Here is a 19,667-nt window from a genome sequence, read left to right as displayed (position 1 = left end):
AGCATACGGATTAAAGACGTGTCAAAGTTAACCTGTAAACATTCACAATGAGACTAATCCCATGCCATTCTACACATAGCCACTGGATGGTGGTCAAAACAAATAAACGCCTTGTCTGATCTGAAGTTGAAAGTTTTGAACTGAGATAGAGAAAACACTTTGTAATACGTCTTTGCAATTTTGATCCAATTGGAGGAGGTCAGTCAAGGAACCTTGGATCCTCTCCTCTAATGCATTTTGAGAAAGAGGGCAGGGGAGAATATGCAAGGAATTAAGGAAAGACAATTGAAAAAGAGCCCAGTTCTCCATCACCTGAGCGGCCGCAAGCTGTTACATCCTAATTTGACCTTGCTTCACACACCTTCACCTGTACAAAGACCCCAGTCTGTGATGGCCCAGTACCTCTATCACCCAGCCACCCTTCCTGCTGCTTGGCCTTTTGGAGGAGAGATGTACAGAATCATCAAACCAGCTGGAGCCTCTGACTAATGCCTGCCTAGGGAGAGCAGGTGGTCTGCTACTCTGCTGCTGCTCCCTCACACATCAAATGTCACAGGAAGTAGTCCAAACACCATGCTGCCTCCCCTCCTATGTGCATCCGCACACTCCCAGCCTGGAAGTGGAGCCCTGTGTGAGTGTGTGTGTGTGTGCGCGTGGGTGTGTGTGTGTTTGAAATGTAGAAGGATGATCCGCTGCCTGTCATGCATCATTTCATATGAAGAGATTAATTGGACTTAAATCATTAATTTTCCATTACTTCCATCCGTGGGTTGTTCACTCTATTGCTAATTGAGAATTACAAAGTATAAATGAACCAGATGGATGCATAAAGGATCTACACTACTACAGTACTAAAATTATGTTCAATCATTTTGGGTGCCAACCATAAAATTACACTTGTACATGTCCTGACAACAATCACTGTGCAATTATCATTCAAGGTTCTCCCTCTGTCAAATTCAATTGATGTCAGAATGATAGCAATGAAAGCATTTTCTGTTTCCTTTGTGATACATAGAAATAGATATTTATTCATTTAGCTTATTAGCACCTGATATTACACTAAAAGAATGTGGGGTCCAACAAGGGTTCTTCTAAGATCCTAAAAGTTCCTCGAAGAACCTTAGGGTTCTTGGCTCTGAAAAATTCCCCATGAAAGATTCTTCCAAGAACCCCAAAGGGGGTGGGGTTCATCGAGGAACCTCCTTAGTTGGTGGGGGTTCTTGCAGGAACCTACCTGCCCAACTTAAACATTTGGATTTGAGATGACAGCAGGTGCAGGCAGAGAAAAATGTAAAGATCTCCTCAAGGTAAGTTTTCTCCCTTGTTTGATCTAAATTTATATTGTTTTATGATTATACCATCTATTTTTTCTTTCTTTGTAGAAATGGTAGTGTTGTTTGACTTTTCAACAATTCAATGGATATCAATCAACAAAGAGGTAAGAAATATGTTAAAGGCTGCAGCTGCATTGGGTGCAGATGATTGAACTTTTGTGTGTGTCTGAGTCTGCAGGTATACTGACCAGTAGGCCGACAAAGGTATGTACAATTGGTATTGGTATGTTGTGCAGATCACATGTATCATCTACAGTTCATTTTGGTTTCTCTAAACCCTTACAAGACTCAGTCACAGCAGCATCCCTTACCTCTTCAATGAAAATCCCAGAGACGTCTACATTATGGACAAGGGATGTGTATAAAAAACATGATCAAAAGTGAAAAGTTGTTTTTCATTCACATTTACCACAGAAACCAAGGTATGAAAACTGCCATGTGCACGTAAAAAAAAATCTGTATAATTGCTTTTTTGGATTCACACACTTTACCCTCCCACAATCTGAATAAATGCTCATGGCTGGAGTGACCGATTCAGATTTGTGGCAGCAGTGGTGTTCCTGTTCCTCTAGTCTACTGGGTGGTGTTGACTGTCCACCAACAGACTGTTGGTGGACAGTCAACTTGTTTTAACACTTTTTCTTTATTAGATTGCTATTGAGTCAGTGATGCTTTTGGCCGTGCCCCATCAGAACCACTATATATAGCATTTTACTGTGTGTATGATGTGGGTTATGGAGCTACATTTGATTACTTTTACATGATCATTACCTCATCCTTTGTTTTTCAGCCTTTTCAGGCTTCTTAGAATGGGAGACGTCGCGTGCTGGGAAGATGGGTGACGCTCTTTCGCTTTAAAATAAAATCTACAACTCCGCCCACTGGTAGTCAGTCGATTGATTTTCTCTCCCGGTGTTCATAGGCAAGGCTTGCATTAACCTCAGAAGACTCTAACCTTGGAATATTTACTGAGAAAACGAAGTTAAACTGATACACACTTCAATGTAGCATAAACCCACGAGGTTGAATTTAGTAGAATAACTCTGGTTCGAATGGTTTTCCTTTATTGTGACAGGACACATTTCCTTTTGACAACATTTGGTGGCCACCCACCTTAACACGTTTGACGCAGACAGCAGCCCAGTTGTCGCGTGGTGTGAGGACAGTTGGTCTGAGGACTTGGTCAAATATTCCTACAACTTCACATGGGAGAAAAAACCTGAAATAATTGATAAAGGTAAGTTATGTCATATTCAAGCGATTATCTGAGCAGTTGAAGTAAGTGGGTGCCATGTCATGGTATCAAAGTCGTTTTTTGTTGAAAAGGAACAAAAAACGGTGGTTATTTACCTTTTGTGACAAAGTAACCTACCTATTTGTTCATTCACCTAGCAGAAGTTGTTGCATTTTTATTTCTGTAAATGTAGTAACTTCAGAAGCTCACGTGCATGGCACGCTTAATCATGACATATTAATTAATTCACACCTCGAATTAACCTAATAGGCTACAAAGGACACGCCCGTGTATGCGAGACAGCCTATGGCTGGAAAACCCTAACTGTATTGGGAGAAAATACGACTATATTTAACTAAGGATGTAACTAAGGATGTATTATTTATCTATTTATAGGCTACACACCACCTCAGACAACCAGCCTATACAGGCATTTTCAACTGTCCAATTTACAGACAAATAAATCTGGCATCAATGGCAGTAAGTTTCACTATTCTTGAACAGGCAGGTTTCTTTCACTTCCAGATCTATGGATGTATGAAGCAGCAGTAGTCGAAACATAGTCAAAAGGGGGCTGTTATTCTAATGCACATACCCTAATTCACATGCATCTCTGAATTGTGGTATGGCATCGGGCGTTGGGGCGACGCTCCACTTGTAATTGCAACCCCCCCCAATTGTGATTAAAAAATATATATATATATATAAAAAAATATATATATTATACCATTAATGGATTTTGTTTTAAATGTGTACATGGTCCCTGGTTTGATTCCAGGCTGTATCCCATCCAGCTGTGAGCATGAGTCCCATACGGCGGTGCACAATTGGCCCAGCGTTGGCCGGGGTAGGCTGTCATTATAGATAAGAATTGTTCTTAACTGACTTGCCTAGTTAAATTAAATAAAGGTTAAATAAAAAAAAATAGCCTGTCTTGTCACGCTCGCTCTAGTCTCCCTCCCAATATTTATTTCGCACCATACGGCTTACTTCCGCACGACTAGATCTGCTCTATCAGCTACAGATGGCGCTAAAGTAAAAAGCTAATTGTAATGAACTTGTAAATAAATAATCATAACAGTCATGGAAGCCTGGGAACTGATAAACCAGACCTCTACATCAAACTAACTAGAACACTACCTAGAACCTTCTCATGGCAGATCTGGTAGGACAAAAAAGCAAGACTGTGGTTTATTGTTTCCCCCCCATGTTGTTCATCAGGTTCAATAGTGTGGACTACAACTGTATTAAACAGGGTGTATCACAAAGCATGATACAAATGAATTAGTCAGCTACAGTAATTTTGAGAAGCATAAATATTTGTTTGGCTTATTTTATTACTTTTTTATTTTTAATAATTAACCAGTCGATCTACCATTGATAAGCGGCTAGCTAGTTGGTAGCTTGCTAGCTCCCATGCCAATTCCATGTCTTTCAAAACTAATATCTGACTAACTCTGACATTTTGAAGTTATTTCAAAATGAAAGTTAACTGGCTAGTGCATCATGCTTTGCGATATTGTTAGCTAGTTAGATGTGTGTTCACGTATTGCATTTGCATGGTTGTTGCGTTCTACCTAGTGCACTCGTTTGCTGGCTGCTGGTTCTAAATATTATAATCTAATCTTTTCAAAACAGTGGCAGAATGTGCTGCAGTGAGCGTTTGGTTTTTGACAAGCAAAAGTGAAATGGGTGTATTTATGCTGTTGTTCAAATGCACAGATTTCTTTGAGAAGATACATAAAGCAACTACGAGTAGTTCAAAAACTTGGCATCATTTCTGTCCTACTGCTTTGTTGACAACTCTAACCACTTCGTGCCCTGAGTATTCAGCCAATCAGCGGCCTTCACTGATGTATGGCGAATTTCAAAATGCATAAAAACAAACTGCAGATATGTACACAGAGGAAATCATAAATAAGGTCGTGTGAACCTGCCAGTACTAAGTGGAAAAAGCAGACTTTTTTTTTAAGGTATGCTATTAAAAAAATATATATATTTATTATTATTTCACCTTTATTTAACCAGGTAGGCCAGTTGAGAACAAGTTGCCATTTACAACTGCGACCTGGCCAAGATAAAAGCAAAGCAGTGCGACACAACACAGTTATACATGGAATAAACAAACGTATAGTCAATAACACAATATAAAAAATCTATATACAGTGTGTGCAAATGAGTTAAGATTAGGGAGGTAAGGCAATAAATAGGCCGTACTGGCGAATTAATTACAATTTAGCAATTAAACACTGGAGTGAGATGTGCAGAAGATGAATGTGCAAGTTGAGAACCTGGGGTTCAATGGAACAAAAAGACAATATGGTGATGAGGTAGTTGGATGGGCTATTTACAGATGGGCTATTTACAGGTGCAATGATCTGTGAGCTGCTCTGACAGCTGATGCTTAAAGTTAGTGAGGGAGATATGAGTCTCCAGCTTCAGTGATTTAAAAAAATATATATATTATTTTTTTTTTTGCAATTTGTTCCAGTCATTGGCAGCAGAGAACTGGAAGGAAAGGCAGCCAAAGGAAGAATTTGCTTTGGGGGTGACCAGTGAAATATACCTGCTGGAGCGCGTGCTACGGGTGGGTGCTGCTATGGTGACCAGTGAGCTGAGAATAGGCGGGGCTTTACCTACCAAACGACTTATAGATGACCTGGAGCCAGTGGGTTTGGGCCAGCCAACGAGAGCATACAGGTCGCAGTGGTGGGTAGTATATGGGGCTTTGGTTACAAAACGGATGGAACTGTGATAGACTGCATCCAATTTGCCGAGTAGAGTGTTGGAGAATATTTTGTAAATGACATCGCCGAAGTCAAGGATCGGTAGGATAGTCCGTTTTATGAGGGTATGTTTGGCAGCATGAGTGAAGGATGCTTTGTTGCGAAATAGGCCGATTCTAGATTGAATTTTGGATTGGAGATGCTTAATGTGAGTCTGGAAGGAGAGTTTACAGTCTAACCAGACACCTAGAATATGTGGACAACTACAAATACCTAAAGTCAGAACCGTCCAGAGTAGTGATGCTGGATAAGCGGGCAGGTGCAGGCAGCGATCGGTTGATGAGCATGCATTTAGTTTTACTTGCATTTAAGAGCAGTTGGAGGCCACAGAAGGAGAGTTGTATGCCATTGAAGCTCATCTGGAGGTTAGGTAACCAAAGAAAGGCCAGAAGTATACAGAATGGTGTCTGCTATCTATGCTCTGTCAAAAATGCTATCAACTTTGACTGACGTGTGTTGTGAGGCAATGCATTTTACTTTGACACTCACCACTCAGGTTTTTGATGACAATCTCTGTACACTGATGTAGACAGACTAGATGTCTTGTATTATTGGTGAGTGTGAACTTAAAAACATGAGTCATCATAGATATTGGTGTCTAAATGCTGAAATTTGACATTTTTTATGGAGAACTCTGCATTATTGCAGCAGTCTGGCTAGGACAGGCACAGGAAAATTGACTAGAACATTCCATGGAATGCACTTGTGTCCTCAACAGTTATTCTTATTATGTGTTTCATGTGTACACACCAAACACTGATTGGGGTGGCCACAGCCTACTCCTTGACTAGAGGTTGAGTCAGTTTCACAGTAATTGATTCTGAGGAAGAGGGTATCAGTCTCACTGTTAACCTATCTATAAATGGCTCATAATACAAATGTTAAGATGACATGAAATGTTACGTGATGGACTCTAATATCTGGAACCTTTTCTTAGACTATTTATGTTTATGTATTTCGAGCATAAGCTGTGTCCATTTGCACTGGTGCGGTTATCAACATTTCTTTGTCTAAGAATATCATGCAGCCCATCTTGCTTGCTTAATTGCTCTTGGGGGCATAAACTGCCAGAGGAATGTTTATTCCATAAATGGTGCCATCGTTTTTTTAAATAGCCAGTATGTGTTCCTTGAGAAAGGCAACAGTCAAGATCTGCTGTTGGTCTTACATCTATAATAAGAGCTTCTATCACTAAGGCTGCATGTAAACTGCATGTTTAGCAGTCGAGATGAGATGGCAGTGTGGTATTATCCTAATTAACATGTGGGAGCGGAAGATGGTGAGTGAGCCTATTATTACAGCCTGTCCAGTGGGAGTTAAGCCCTCCACCACCTACCCTCTCTCTGACACCCTACCTCCAGTAAAGACACACCCTCTTTCTGACCCCCCATGTATCCTGGTGTGATGAGTAGGACGGGGTCACTGCATGCCTAACCACACCACTTTAGCACTACCACTGGAGGACAATAATGTGATATGGGGGCGTCAGTACCACTGCTAGACTGGGGATTTGAAATTCTCACCTTATGTATAGTACTTTCAATCATATGACTTCTATCTTTGGTTTTTGTATAAAGGCAAACAGCGTGTCTTAAGGCGTCCACACGCTTTCCAAACGAAACCGTTCGGAAGAGTTCATGTATTTGGGGCGGCAGCGTAGCCTAGTGGTTAGAGCGTTGGACTAGTAACCGGAAGGTTGCGAGTTCAAACCCCCAAGCTGACAAGGTCGTTCTGCCCCTGAACACTGTTCCCAGGCCGTCATTGAAAATAAGAATATGTTCTTAACTGACTTGCCTGGTTAAATAAAGGTAAAATAAATAAAAATACAGTTAAAGTCGGAAATTTATATACACTGAGTCATTAACTTGTTTTTCAACCGCTCCACAAATTTCTTGTTAACAAACTATAGTTTTGGCAAGTCGGTTAGGACATCTACTTTGTGCGTGACAAGTAATTTTTCCAACAATTGTTTACAGACAGATTATTTAACTTATAATTCACGATCACAATTCCAGTGGGTCAGAAGTTTACATACACCAAGTTGACTGTGCATTTAAACAGCTTGGAAAATTCCAGAAAATCATGGCTTTAGAAGCTTCTGATAGGCTAATTGACATAATTTGAGTCAATTGGAGGTCTACCTGTTGATGTATTTCAAGGCCTACCTTCAAACTCGGTGCCTCTTTGCTTGACATCATGGGAAAATGAAAAGAAATCAGACAAAACTTCAGACAAAAATTGTAGACCTCCACAAGTCTGGTTCATCCTTGGGAGCAATTTCCAAATGCCTGAAGGTACCACGTTCATCTGTACAAACAATAGTATGCATGTATAAACACCATGGGACAACGCAGCCGTCATACCGCTCAGGAAAGAGATGTGTTCTGTCTCCTAGAGATGAACATACTTTGGTGCGAGAACTGCATATCAATCCCAGAACAACTGGACAATGACCCCAAGCATTCTTCCAAAGTTGTGGCAAAATGTCTTAACCTCTAGTGACACCCCATCCCGTGAACGGGACCATTATCATCATCTGACACTAATTAGCATAACGCAACAGACACAAATCTTCCTACAAAATCTACCTATTCATGAAAATCACAAGTGAAATATATTGGAACACAGCTTAGTCTTTTGTTAATCACCCTGTCATCTCAGATTTTCAAAATATGCTTTACAGCCAACGCTAGACAAGCATTTGTGTAAGATTATCATAGCATAGCATTATGCCTTGCTAGCAGCAGGCAAACTTGTCACGGAAATCAGAAAAGCAATTAAATCGTTTACCTTTGAACTTTGGATGTTTTCACTCACGAGACTCCCAGGTAGACAGCCAAAGTTCATTTTTTTCCCAAAAGATTATTTTTGTAGGCGAAATATCTCTGTTTGTTCTTCACGTTTGGCTGAGAATTCGCCTGGGAATTGAGGTCACTGCAACGCTGAAAAATATTCCAAATTAGCTACATAACATCTACAGAAACATGGCAAACGTGGTTTAGAATCCACCCTCAAGGGGTTTTTCTAATATCTATTCGATAATATATCAGTCGGGACAATTCGTTTTTCACTCGGACCGATTGGAGTAATGGCTACCTCTGTATTTTACGCGAGAATCTCTCTCGGAGCCACTATGTGACCACTTACGCAATGTGGCTGCCTATGGCTATTCTTCAACAGAAATGCGTAAAACTACGTCACAATGCTGTAGACACCTTGGGGAATACGTAGAAAGTGTAAGCTCGTTGATGGTACATTCACAGCTGATTAGGAAGTCATTGGAACGCAGCACTTTCAAAACCTGGGGCACTTCCGGATTGGATTTTTCTCAGGCTTTCGCCTGTTACACCAGCTCTGTCATGAGGAATGGGCCAAAATTCACCCAACATATTGTGGGAAGCTTGTGAAAGGCTACCTGAAATGTTTGACCCAAGTTAAACAATTTTAAAAGCAATGCTACCAAATACTAATTGAGTGTATGTAAACTTCTGACCCATTGGGAATGTGATGAAAAAAGAAATAATTTTCTCTCCTATTATTCTGACATTTCACGTTCTTAAAATAAACTGGTGATCTGACTGACCTAAGACAACATATTTTTACTGGGATTAAATGTCAGGAATAGTGAAAAACTGTCAGGAATAGTGAAAAACTGAGTTTAAATGTATTTGGTTAAGGTGTATGTAAACTTCCGACTTCAACTGTATTATGACAACATTTTGAGACATTTGTTAGTTTTGGACTCCGGTATTTTTTTTTTTTTTGCTGTTCAGGCACTTTTTTTCTCGAGGCAAGCTGAAGTCTATGCCCCTTCGTCTGGGATCGGTCAACAGTAGGGATTCTTCAATAAAGTATTTGCTGCTGATGACTAGTTTTCATGCAAATTTTTTCATTGAGAAATACTGCACCAAGCATCTTATATGTAAAATTCCTCAACTAAGATCTCCTTGGCAAGAACTGCAAAATTAATCAAACCAAATGTTATTTGTCACATGTGCCAAATACAAGTGTAGACCTTACTGAGAAAGCCCTTAACCTGTTGATCCTACCCCCTACTTTTTCGAACATTCTGTTAAAAATCGTGCAACATTTCAGCGCCCTGCTACTCATGCCAGGAATATAGTATATGCATATGATTAGTATGTGTGGATAGAAAACACTCAGACGTTTCTAAAACTGGTTAATCACGGCTGTGACTATAACAGAACGTGCGTTTCATCGAAAAGCGCAGGAAAATCCGATCACTGAAAACTGGAAAATATATCAATGCGCCACTTGAATGTATTGTTGAATAGAAACCACATTACCTGGAGCCGAGGTTGCAATACCTACAGCTTCCACACGATGTCAACAGTTTTGTCATTTGCCTAGGATTTGTTTCTTGGTCAAACGGACAAGAGACAGCCCATTTCTTCCGGTCTCCGACCGGATATTTTGGTTGAGATTTATCCTGACATTATTTCAAGACGTACAGCTATAGAATACACATCGCCTCGTGATCGATTATTAACATTTACTAATACCTAAAGTTGCATTACAAAAGTATTTCAAAGTGTTTTGTGAAAGTTTATCATCGACTTTTTTAATTAAAAAAAATGACGTTGCGTTATAAAACGCTGTTTTCCCCTTGATCACACAGTCTTCATAGATCGATATCTAGGCTATATATGGACCGATTTAATCGGAAAAAAAAGACCCAATAGTGATGTTTATGGGACATCTAGGAGTGCCAACAAAGAAGATGGTCAAAGGTAATGAATGTTTTATATTTTATTTCTGCATTTTGTGTAGCGCCGACTATGCTAATTATTTTGTTTACGTCCCCTGCGGGTCTTTAGGGGTGTTGCATGCTATCAGATAATGGCTTCTCATGCTTTCGCCGATAAGCATTTTAAAAATCTGACTTGTTGGCTGGATTCACAATGAGTGTAGCTTTAATTCAGTACCCTGCATGTGTGTTTTAATGAACGTTTGAGTTTTAACGAGTGCTATTAGCATTTAGCGTAGCGCATTTGCATTTCCAGATGGCTAGATGGGACGCATGCGTGTCGGGTCGACTTAAGAGGTTAACCAACAATCCAGTTAAAGAAATAGAGTTAAAATATTTACAAAATTAACTAAAGTAAAAAGTAACAGAAAAATGAGGCTATATACAGGGGTTACCGGTACCGAGTCAATGTGCACGGATATTGTCACGACTTCTGCCGAAGTCGATACCTCTCCTTGTTCAGGCGGTGGTCGATAGTAGACCATTAGGGTCAGGTTTGATTAGGGAGGTCACCGCTCCTTTGGGCATGGTGACGCAGGGGGGGTCATACGGAGAGAATGATTCTCTTCATTATTTACTCTCCTGCGCTTCCCATGGTGCTGGTTAGTTTGTCATTACCCCACTGTTTCTTGGCCACAGAGGGCTCTCCCGGGGTGGTCGCGAGAGTGTTTAGGGGTTTCCGTTGGTGCTACTACGGTGGATAGTCCAGACCAGGTCTCCACTGTGCGCATTCCCCCTGAATATGCCGATTTTGGCTCTCGCCTTCTCCAAAAAGAAGGCGACTCAATTACCACCTCATCGACAGGGCGTTTTGTGCGATAGATCTCCTGGTAGGCGCTGCACTTCGCAGGAGTCATGTGTATCCCCTCTCAAAGGAGGAGACGGAGGCTATGGAAACATATGTCTCCGAATCCCTGTGTCAGGGATATATTTGGTACTCCCCTTCCCCCGCCTCCTTGAGTTTCTTGTCTGTGAAGGGAGGTCTGCACCCGTATATTGACTATCGGGGTCTGAATCAGATAACTGTGAGGTATAGTTACATGCTACCGCTCATAGCCACAGCGATTGAGTCAATGCACGGGGTGCGCTTCTTCACCAAACTAGATCTCAGGAGAGCTTATCTGGTGCGTATCCAGGAGGGAGATGCGTGGAAGACAGCTTTCAGTACCACCTCTGGGCACTATGTCATGTCGTACGGGTTGATGAATGCTCCATCAGTCTCCCAAGCCTTTGTAGATGAGATTTTCAGGGACCTGCACAGGCAGGGTGTGGTGGTGTATATTGATGACATTCTAATATACTCAGCTACACGCGCCGAGCATGTGTCCCTGGTGCACAAGGTGCTTGGTCGACTTGGAGCATGACCTGTACACCAAGGCTGAGAAATGCCTGTTATTTCAACAGTCCATCTCCTTCATAGGGTATCACATTTCCACATCGGGGGTGGAGATTGAGAGTGACCACATTGCAGCCGTGCGTAATTGGCCGACTCCCACCACGGTAAAGGAGGTGCAGCGATTCCCTCCGCAAGGCTATCAAACAAGCTAAGCGTCAGTACAGAGACAAAGTAGAATCTCAATTCAACGGCTCAGACACAAGGGGCATGTGGCAGGGTCTACAGTCAATCACGGACTACAGGAAGAAATCCAGCCCAGTCACGGACCAGGATGTCTTGCTCCCAGGCAGACTAAATAACTTTTTTGCCCGCTTTGAGGACAATACAGTGCCACTGACACGGCCTGCAACAAAAACATGCGGTCTCTCCTTCACTGCAGCCGAGGTGAGTAAGACATTTAAACGTGTTAACCCTCGCAAGGCTGCAGGCCCAGACGGCATCCCCAGCCGCGTCCTCAGAGCATGCGCAGACCAGCTGGCTGGTGTGTTTACGGACATATTCAATCAATCCCTATACCAGTCTGCTGTTCCCACATGCTTCAAGAGGGCCACCATTGTTCCTGTTCCCAAGAAAGCTAAGGCAACTGAGCTAAACGACTACCGCCCCGTAGCACTCACTTCCGTCATCATGAAGTGCTTTGAGAGACTAGTCAAGGACCATATCACCTCCACCCTACCTGACACCCTAGACCCACTCCAATTTGCTTACCGCCCAAATAGGTCCACAGACGATGCAATCTCAACCACACTGCACACTGCCCTAACCCATCTGGACAAGAGGAATACCTATGTGAGAATGCTGTTCATCGACTACAGCTCGGCATTCAACACCATAGTACCCTCCAAGCTCGTCATCAAGCTCGAGACCCTGGGTCTCGACCCCGCCCTGTGCAACTGGGTACTGGACTTCCTGACGGGCCGCCCCCAGGTGGTGAGGGTAGGTAACAACATCTCCTCCCCTCTGATCCTCAACACTGGGGCCACAAGGGTGCGTTCTGAGCCCTCTCCTGTACTCCCTGTTCACCCACGACTGCGTGGCCATGCACGCCTCCAACTCAATCATCAAGTTTGCGGACGACACAACAGTCGTAGGCTTGATTACCAACAACGACGAGACTGCTTACAGGGAGGAGGTGAGGGCCCTCGGAGTGTGGTGTCAGGAAAATAACCTCACACACAACGTCAACAACTAAGGAGATGATTGTGGACTTCAGGAAACAGCAGAGGGAACACCCCCCTATCCACATCGATGGAACAGTAGTGGAGAGGGTAGCAAGTTTTAAGTTCCTCGGCATACACATCACAGACAAACTGAATTGGTCCACTCACACAGACAGCATCGTGAAGAAGGCGCAGCAGCGCCTCTTGAACCTCAGGAGGCTGAAGAAATTCGGCTTGTCACCAAAAGCACTCACAAACTTCTACAGATGCACAATCGAGAGCATCCTGGTGGGCTGTATCACCGCCTGGTACGGCAACTGCTCCGCCCTTAACCGTAAGGCTCTCCAGAGGGTAGTGAGGTCTGCACAACGCATCACCGGGGGCAAACTACCTGCCCTCCAGGACACCTACACCACCCGATGTTACAGGAAGGCCATAAAGATCATCAAGGACATCAACCACCCGAGCCACTGCCTGTTCACCCCGCTATCATCCAGAAGGCGAGGTCAGTACAGGTGCATCAAAGCTGGGACCGAGAGACTGAAAAACAGATTCTATCTCAAGGCCATCAGACTGTTAAACAGCCACCACTAACATTGAGTGGCCGCTGCCAACACACTGACACTGACTCAACTCCAGCCACTTTAATAATGGGAATTGATGGGAATGATGTAAATATATCACTAGCCACTTTAAACAATGCTACCTCATATAATGTTACTTACCCTACATTATTCATCTCATATGCATACGTATATACTGTACTCTATATCATTGACTGCATCCTTATGTAATACATGTATCACTAGCCACTTTAACTATGCCACTTTGTTTACATACTCATCTTATATGTATATACTGTACTTGATACCATCTACTGTATCTTGCCTATGCTGCTCTGTGCCATCACTCATTCATATATCCTTATGTACATATTCTTTATCCCCTTACACTGTGTATAAGACAGTAGTTTAGGAATTGTTAGTTAGATTACTTGTTGGTTATTACTGCATTGTCGGAACTAGAAGCACAAGCATTTCGCTACACTCGCATTAACATCTGCTAACCATGTGTATGTGACAAATAAGATTTGATTTGTTTGAGTCATGGTTAGCCAGGCAGTCGTGGGGGAACAGGGAGTACAGGAGGGGACTAAGCAAGCACCTCTGAGGGGCACCAGTGTTGAGGATCAGCGTGGCAGATGTTGTTGCCTACCCTTACCACCTGGGGGCGGCCCGTCAGGAAGTCCAGGATCCAGTTGCAGAGGGAGGTGTTTAGTCCCAGGTTCCTTAGCTTAGTGATGAGCTATGAGGGCGTTATGGTGTTGAACGCTGAGCTGTAGTCAATGAACAGCATTCCCACATAGGTGTTCCTTTTGTCCAAGTGGGAACGGGCAGTGGGGCATGCGATTGATCTGTGGATGTGTTGGGGCGGTATGTGAGTTGGAGTGGGTCTAGGGTTTCTGGGATGATGGTGATTTGAACCATGACCAGCCTTTCAAACCACTCCATGGCTAGTGACGTGAGCGCTACGGGACGGTAGTCATTTAGGCAGGTTACCTTCACTTTCTTGTGCACAGGGACTATGGTGATCTGCTTGAAACATGTAGGTATTACAGATTAAGTCAGGGAGAGGTTGGAAATGTCAGTGAAGACACTTGCTAGTTGGTGCATGCATGCTTTTTAGTACACGTCCTGGTAATCTGTCTGGGCCTGTTTAAAGATCTTGCTCACATCGGCTACATCTGGAACAGATGGTACTCAAATGCATGCTTCAGTGTAGCTTGCCTTGAATGCATTTAGCTTGTCTGGTGTCTTGCTGCATCACTGGGCAGCTCACGGCTGGGTTTCCCTTTTGTAGTCCGTAATAGTTTGCAAGCCCTGCTTACATCCAATGAGTGTCAGAGTTGGTGTAGTAGGATTCAGTCTTAGTTTTGTATTGATGCTTTACCTGTTTGGTGGTTCGTCTGAGGGCTTAGCGCAATTTCTTATAAGCACCCGGATTAGTGTCCTGCTCCTTGAAAGCAGCAGCTCTAGCCTTTCACTCGTTGCAAATGTTGCCTGTAATCCATGGTTTCTGGTTGGGGTATGTACTAGGAATGCATTTTTGTCAGATACCGATATACAATATTTTCCTTGCCAAAAACAACTATACTGATATTTTAATCATTATAGTACAGTTAAATAGTTGAAATACACACACACATACACACACTGACCAAAAAGTTATTTTGTCCACATTATGTTTTACTAATCACTTACTTGCTGTGCTGTTTCGTTGTTAATTTGTTCAGTCTCAACCAGAATTTAATCACACAGTACATGTCAAGCCTTGAAGTTTCAGCTCTGTCTGTGGCTTCTCCTCCTCGGTGTGCACTGTTTTTTAGTGTCCTTTTCCATTTTGTCCAGCTGTGTCTAATATTTTACGCAAACCCTGTTTCTTGTCTGCATCGAAGTAGCGGTCCTTGTACCTAGCATCGAGCATGGCGGCGACACCGTAAAGTGGCTCCGAGAGAATGCCACCAAATCGCTTGTTCATAGCCTCAAGTACTTTTGCAAGTTTTAACCCCACGTTCTGTGTCGGCAGTAATGTTGAGGAGGCATTTCAATGCCATTACTGATTGTATCACGTCTACTGCGTACACAGATGAGCTTATTTCTCAAGTGAGTTGCTCAAATGGAGCTAGGAGTGTAATTCATGTTCTCAAATGTCATTGAAATGGCAGCAGCGGTATGAGAACCAGCACATTCTTGAGCATGCAATACTGCTTTCCTCAGTATGAAATCCTTATCGACCCACTGTGCTGTCAGATTCGGCATGCTCGTGGGGCTGACCTCGCTGGTCCAAATGTCAGTCGTGAAGCTAATAGCAGTGACGTCCATAGCAAGTAGCTCAGGGATATGTGTTTCAACACTACTTTAACTCCAGTAGGGCAACATCTGGAAAAATAGCGCCTACTTGGCAGTGTGTACCGAGGCTTGACGTACTCGACCAGTCGGCAAAAGCCAACATCATCCATGACAGAGAACGGTTGATTGTTAAGAGCAATGAATTTCATTATCTTGGTGTTAATGGATTTTGCCTTTGAGGTGTTTCGCTGAAATGTTCTTACTCTTTCAAATGACTGCTCGACTTGAACTTTTTCAGTTGTTGGAAGTGTGTGCTTAGTGTTTTTCTGCTTTTGTTCTGTGCAGCACTGTATTTTTCATGTCATCTACCTACATTATATAGGTATGCACGTCAGCTTTGACATAAGTTTAACGCCAATGTGCAAAACTTAACATCGTGCGGATGCAGATGTTGGCATTTTTAGCTAATATCGTCCAATTCCGATATGCTTACCGATTGCTATATCTCGCATCCCTAATATGTATGTTCTTAGTCTCTTAGTCTTAGTCTCTTAGTCTCCGTACGTACGGTCACTGTGGGGAAGACGTCATCGATGCACTTATTGATGAAGCCTCTGAGGTAGTATACTCGGTACCATTGGATGATTTGAGTTTGAGGAAAGTGTATACTGGCTGCAGCATCTCAAAATGGACAAACGGTACTATTGCCGCTTTTCCCTCATTTTTCAAGTCAAGGTCTTTTTAAGGGAGTATGCGCACTAGCTGAGGCGCCAGCTATACTGAAGCATGCTGATTCCCTTACTTGATTAGATCAGTAAGGATTTTACCCCGCTTATTGCTAGCAATTAAATCTTCTTTGAACATCATTGGCATAAGGGCTGGGAATTGCCAGGGACGATACGATATCACAATACGATATGTATTGCTATTCTCACGCTCATCTCAGTTTCTGTATGTATTGTGATTCGTTACTGATTTGTGTTTCGATGTTCCAAACATTTTGCTCACCTATCTGCTGCAGAAGGACAAGAGAGCCATAAGAGAATGTTTGATCAGTCATGGAAATAAAAGTGCTGAAAACAAATTGGCTCCCTATTTCTAAAGAAGATAGAGAAAAGGCTATGAAGGACAAAATACTGGAGATTTGGTGCAGGTATAGCGAACTAGCGCAAAAATAATATTTGATATCATCAATACAATATATTGTCAAAAATAATATCCTGACATGTATCTGTATAGATCCCCCATCACTAATTGACATGTTTACTTAGTCTCCATAGAGACTCAAAGCAAGAGGCACCCAATTATGTCATATTTATACCCCCACGGTGAAAGGCAACACTAGTCTAACCATATGGTGAGTCAGAGCCAGCAGTGTTCCTTGTCTTTGTGGACACAAATGTTTATCCTGTAAAACAAGTATGAAACTAACATTCCAATGATTAAGAGTCAGTAGCGCCCCAGCTCTCTCTATATGGGAAAGAGATTTTCAAGGAGAAGGACTGCTTAACAGGCTGGGCTAGTCTGCCTGTCTGTCCCTGACTGTCTACCTCAACTCTGAGGAGAACGTCACCTGGCACAGATCAGTCCCCTGATAGAGGACATAGCTCTGTGTGATGCCAAGAACAGACAGATGGCTACCGTACTGACCAACCATCTATTGCCCATCCATACAGATGGCACCTGCCTGGATACTGCCTGCGTCTACGTTCAGTACAGTAAAACACGGGCTGTTCTGTAGAGCACACAATGAGTTAATGAGAGTGGCGATGGTGTTTGTTCGTTCACACAACTCAACAATAGTTCCTCCTGTGTCTGCATGCCACAGAGGCCTTTGTCAGCAGTTTCCTTTCCAGGCCACTGTATCAGCACCTATGATTAGGAGCCAACACCAGAATTACTTTCACAGGCCTATGTCGACCTGCAGGACAGACTGGGAGGGAGAGCTGAGCCATTGTTTTAATACTGAGCAGGCAACACCAGCATGATACGGGGAACATTGTGTGAGGCAGACGGGACAAGGTTTGAGGAAGCGCCCCAGGTGGAAGTGTATGCAACATGAGATCGGCCAGTCAAAGCACTGTTTATTCAGACAGAGGGCCTGGTTCTGTTGCTCCTTCATCTGAGAAGCTGCTTCAGCCAACAAACTAGAGGCAGTTAAAAGGGAAATATTTTTCTGGGGTTATTTTTCATGTGGAGGTATAACCATGCCACCGAGATACATCTCTACAGTCTTTGACAGAGATTCTCTGCTGGCATAACCAAGGGCCTTTTTTGTTGTAAAATAGCAGGAATCCATGTGATTTGTTAGCTAAGAATCCCCAGCTGTGTGGGGAAAGGTCAAAATGAGAGGCGAATCGCCCCATTGGGAAGAGCGTATCGGGAATTGTAAAGAGTTCTTACCAAACAGTAGGCCTACTGCGTCTGTCCTGGAGCAGCTGGGCAAATTGTTGCAATTACACATTACGAATTGCTATATAACTCACAGTTTTATCAAATGGACCATAGCATAATTAATGATCTCTCTTTCTCCATTCCACTATCTAGTATGTCCTGAGTATCCATAAATAAGTATAGTTTCGGATTTAATTTCATCCCTAAAAATTCATGGTCCATAACAAATCATTTTACAAAGACAATTACGTGGCTGAGTGATGAGAGTATTACTAAGTCTCCTTTAGTGCACTGTAATAGCTCTAGCTATGTAGCCTCTGTATCGAAAAGTGTTCTAAAAACCAACCACACGGAACATCCCCTCACACAAACTGCTGCTACTGTAGTCATACGTTTTCAAATACTTTCATAGCTTCTTGAGACTGCAAAAAAAGTATAGAAGACAGACTTTCTTGATATGAAACTCAGGTGGAGAGGAGGGATCCCCAAGATGGCCTACACCTACTGTCAGTTTTTGTATAGTAGCGAAGCAGCAATAGAGGCAGGTGCCAGCCAGCCTTGCCCACAGGTCTGCAGGACAGTGTTAGAACACATCAGACTTGCTTCTGTTCTGCATGGAGATTGCCTGCCAGTATCGCCATATTACACCAGGCCAGGTTGATGGTGAGGAAGGCCTCCGGTCTCAGACAAGCCTGCAGGCAGCAACATCCTCTAAAAGGCCTGAGGTTAATGATTATTAATGGAACGGTTCACCCATTTGGAATATTATATTGTTTTTGTGCATCTCTGAGTGATGATCTATCGATTCCCTGGGTCATTTCATGTGTCATTTCATGTGTATCTGAGTTACTGGTGTTCAAGCAGGCAGAAATCCAGCAGGTATGACGTAGAACCGTGATGAAGTCGGTCTCACTACACTGGAAGTTAATAGGAATATGACTTTTAGATCGCGGAAATGTCTATCATACATGTCAGATTTCAATACTGGCTGATCTCATAACTCTAGAGGATGTCTTTTCTCAAATGAGCCATTTATCATATTTTTGCGACATTCCTACCTCGAGGAAATGTGTAATTTAATGAAGGGTCTAGTACATTTTTCCTATTTGTCTGCCTCTTTAGGCCAGGGTGCAGTGTTTCCATCTCCTCAGTAAGGAAAGTAGCTATTGGCTGTCCTAAAAGTTGCGAAATTGCGTCATCACCTAATTTGCATAATTGGCCATGTGCATGTAATTGTGATGGACGTTGTAGGAGAGAGGAATAATGTCATGGGAGAGGCAAAAAGTGAGTAAAAAAACACCCTAAATATGTTTAGAACTACAAATGAACTTTCTTCTGTCGATTTCTTGTTTTTTTTTTTGTCACAATTCCTACCCTCCTCCTTTTTATCCGGGCTTGGGACCGGCAAATGTGACCCGAAGTTACTTAGTTTTTTATTATATTTAATTTTTTTTAGTTTAGTTTTCTTAATTTGTTTTTAACCTCTCTGGGATTTGTGGGACGGTAGCGTCCCACCCCGCCAACAGCCAGTGAACGTACAGGATGCCAAATTCAAAACAAAATCTCATAATTAAAATTCCTCAAGCATACAAGAATTTTACACCATTTTAAAGATAATTCTCATTAATCCAGCCGCAATGTCTGATTTCAAAAGGCTTTACAGCGAAAGCACCACAAATGTGCCAGCCAGTCACCACCAAGTCACAGAAAAACACAGCCATTTTTTCCAGCCGAAGAGGAGTT

General features: G+C 42.6%; 1 protein-coding gene across 5 annotated transcripts in view; it reads left to right on the top strand.

Annotated features, from left to right (window-relative positions):
• The first annotated feature begins 2,180 nt into the window (after positions 1–2,180).
• Positions 2,181–19,667, top strand: part of LOC118394578 (glycerophosphodiester phosphodiesterase domain-containing protein 5-like) — a 122,922-nt gene continuing 105,435 nt past the window's right edge. For 2 of the 5 annotated variants that reach the window (XR_008136380.1, XR_008136379.1), the window contains exon 1: positions 2,183–2,574. The gene's annotated coding sequence lies outside the window, so the exon portion shown is untranslated. Of the gene's footprint in view, positions 2,575–19,667 lie in introns of all 5 variants that reach the window. The other 3 variants (XM_052518304.1, XM_052518293.1, XR_008136378.1) reach the window with 3 other exon arrangements.

Source organism: Oncorhynchus keta, chromosome 1 (assembly GCF_023373465.1).
Source record: "Oncorhynchus keta strain PuntledgeMale-10-30-2019 chromosome 1, Oket_V2, whole genome shotgun sequence".
In the NCBI taxonomy this organism is placed as follows: Eukaryota; Metazoa; Chordata; class Actinopteri; order Salmoniformes; family Salmonidae; genus Oncorhynchus; species Oncorhynchus keta.
The sequence above is the reverse complement of the archived record's forward strand: the minus strand, read 5'-3'. Positions and strand labels throughout refer to the sequence as shown.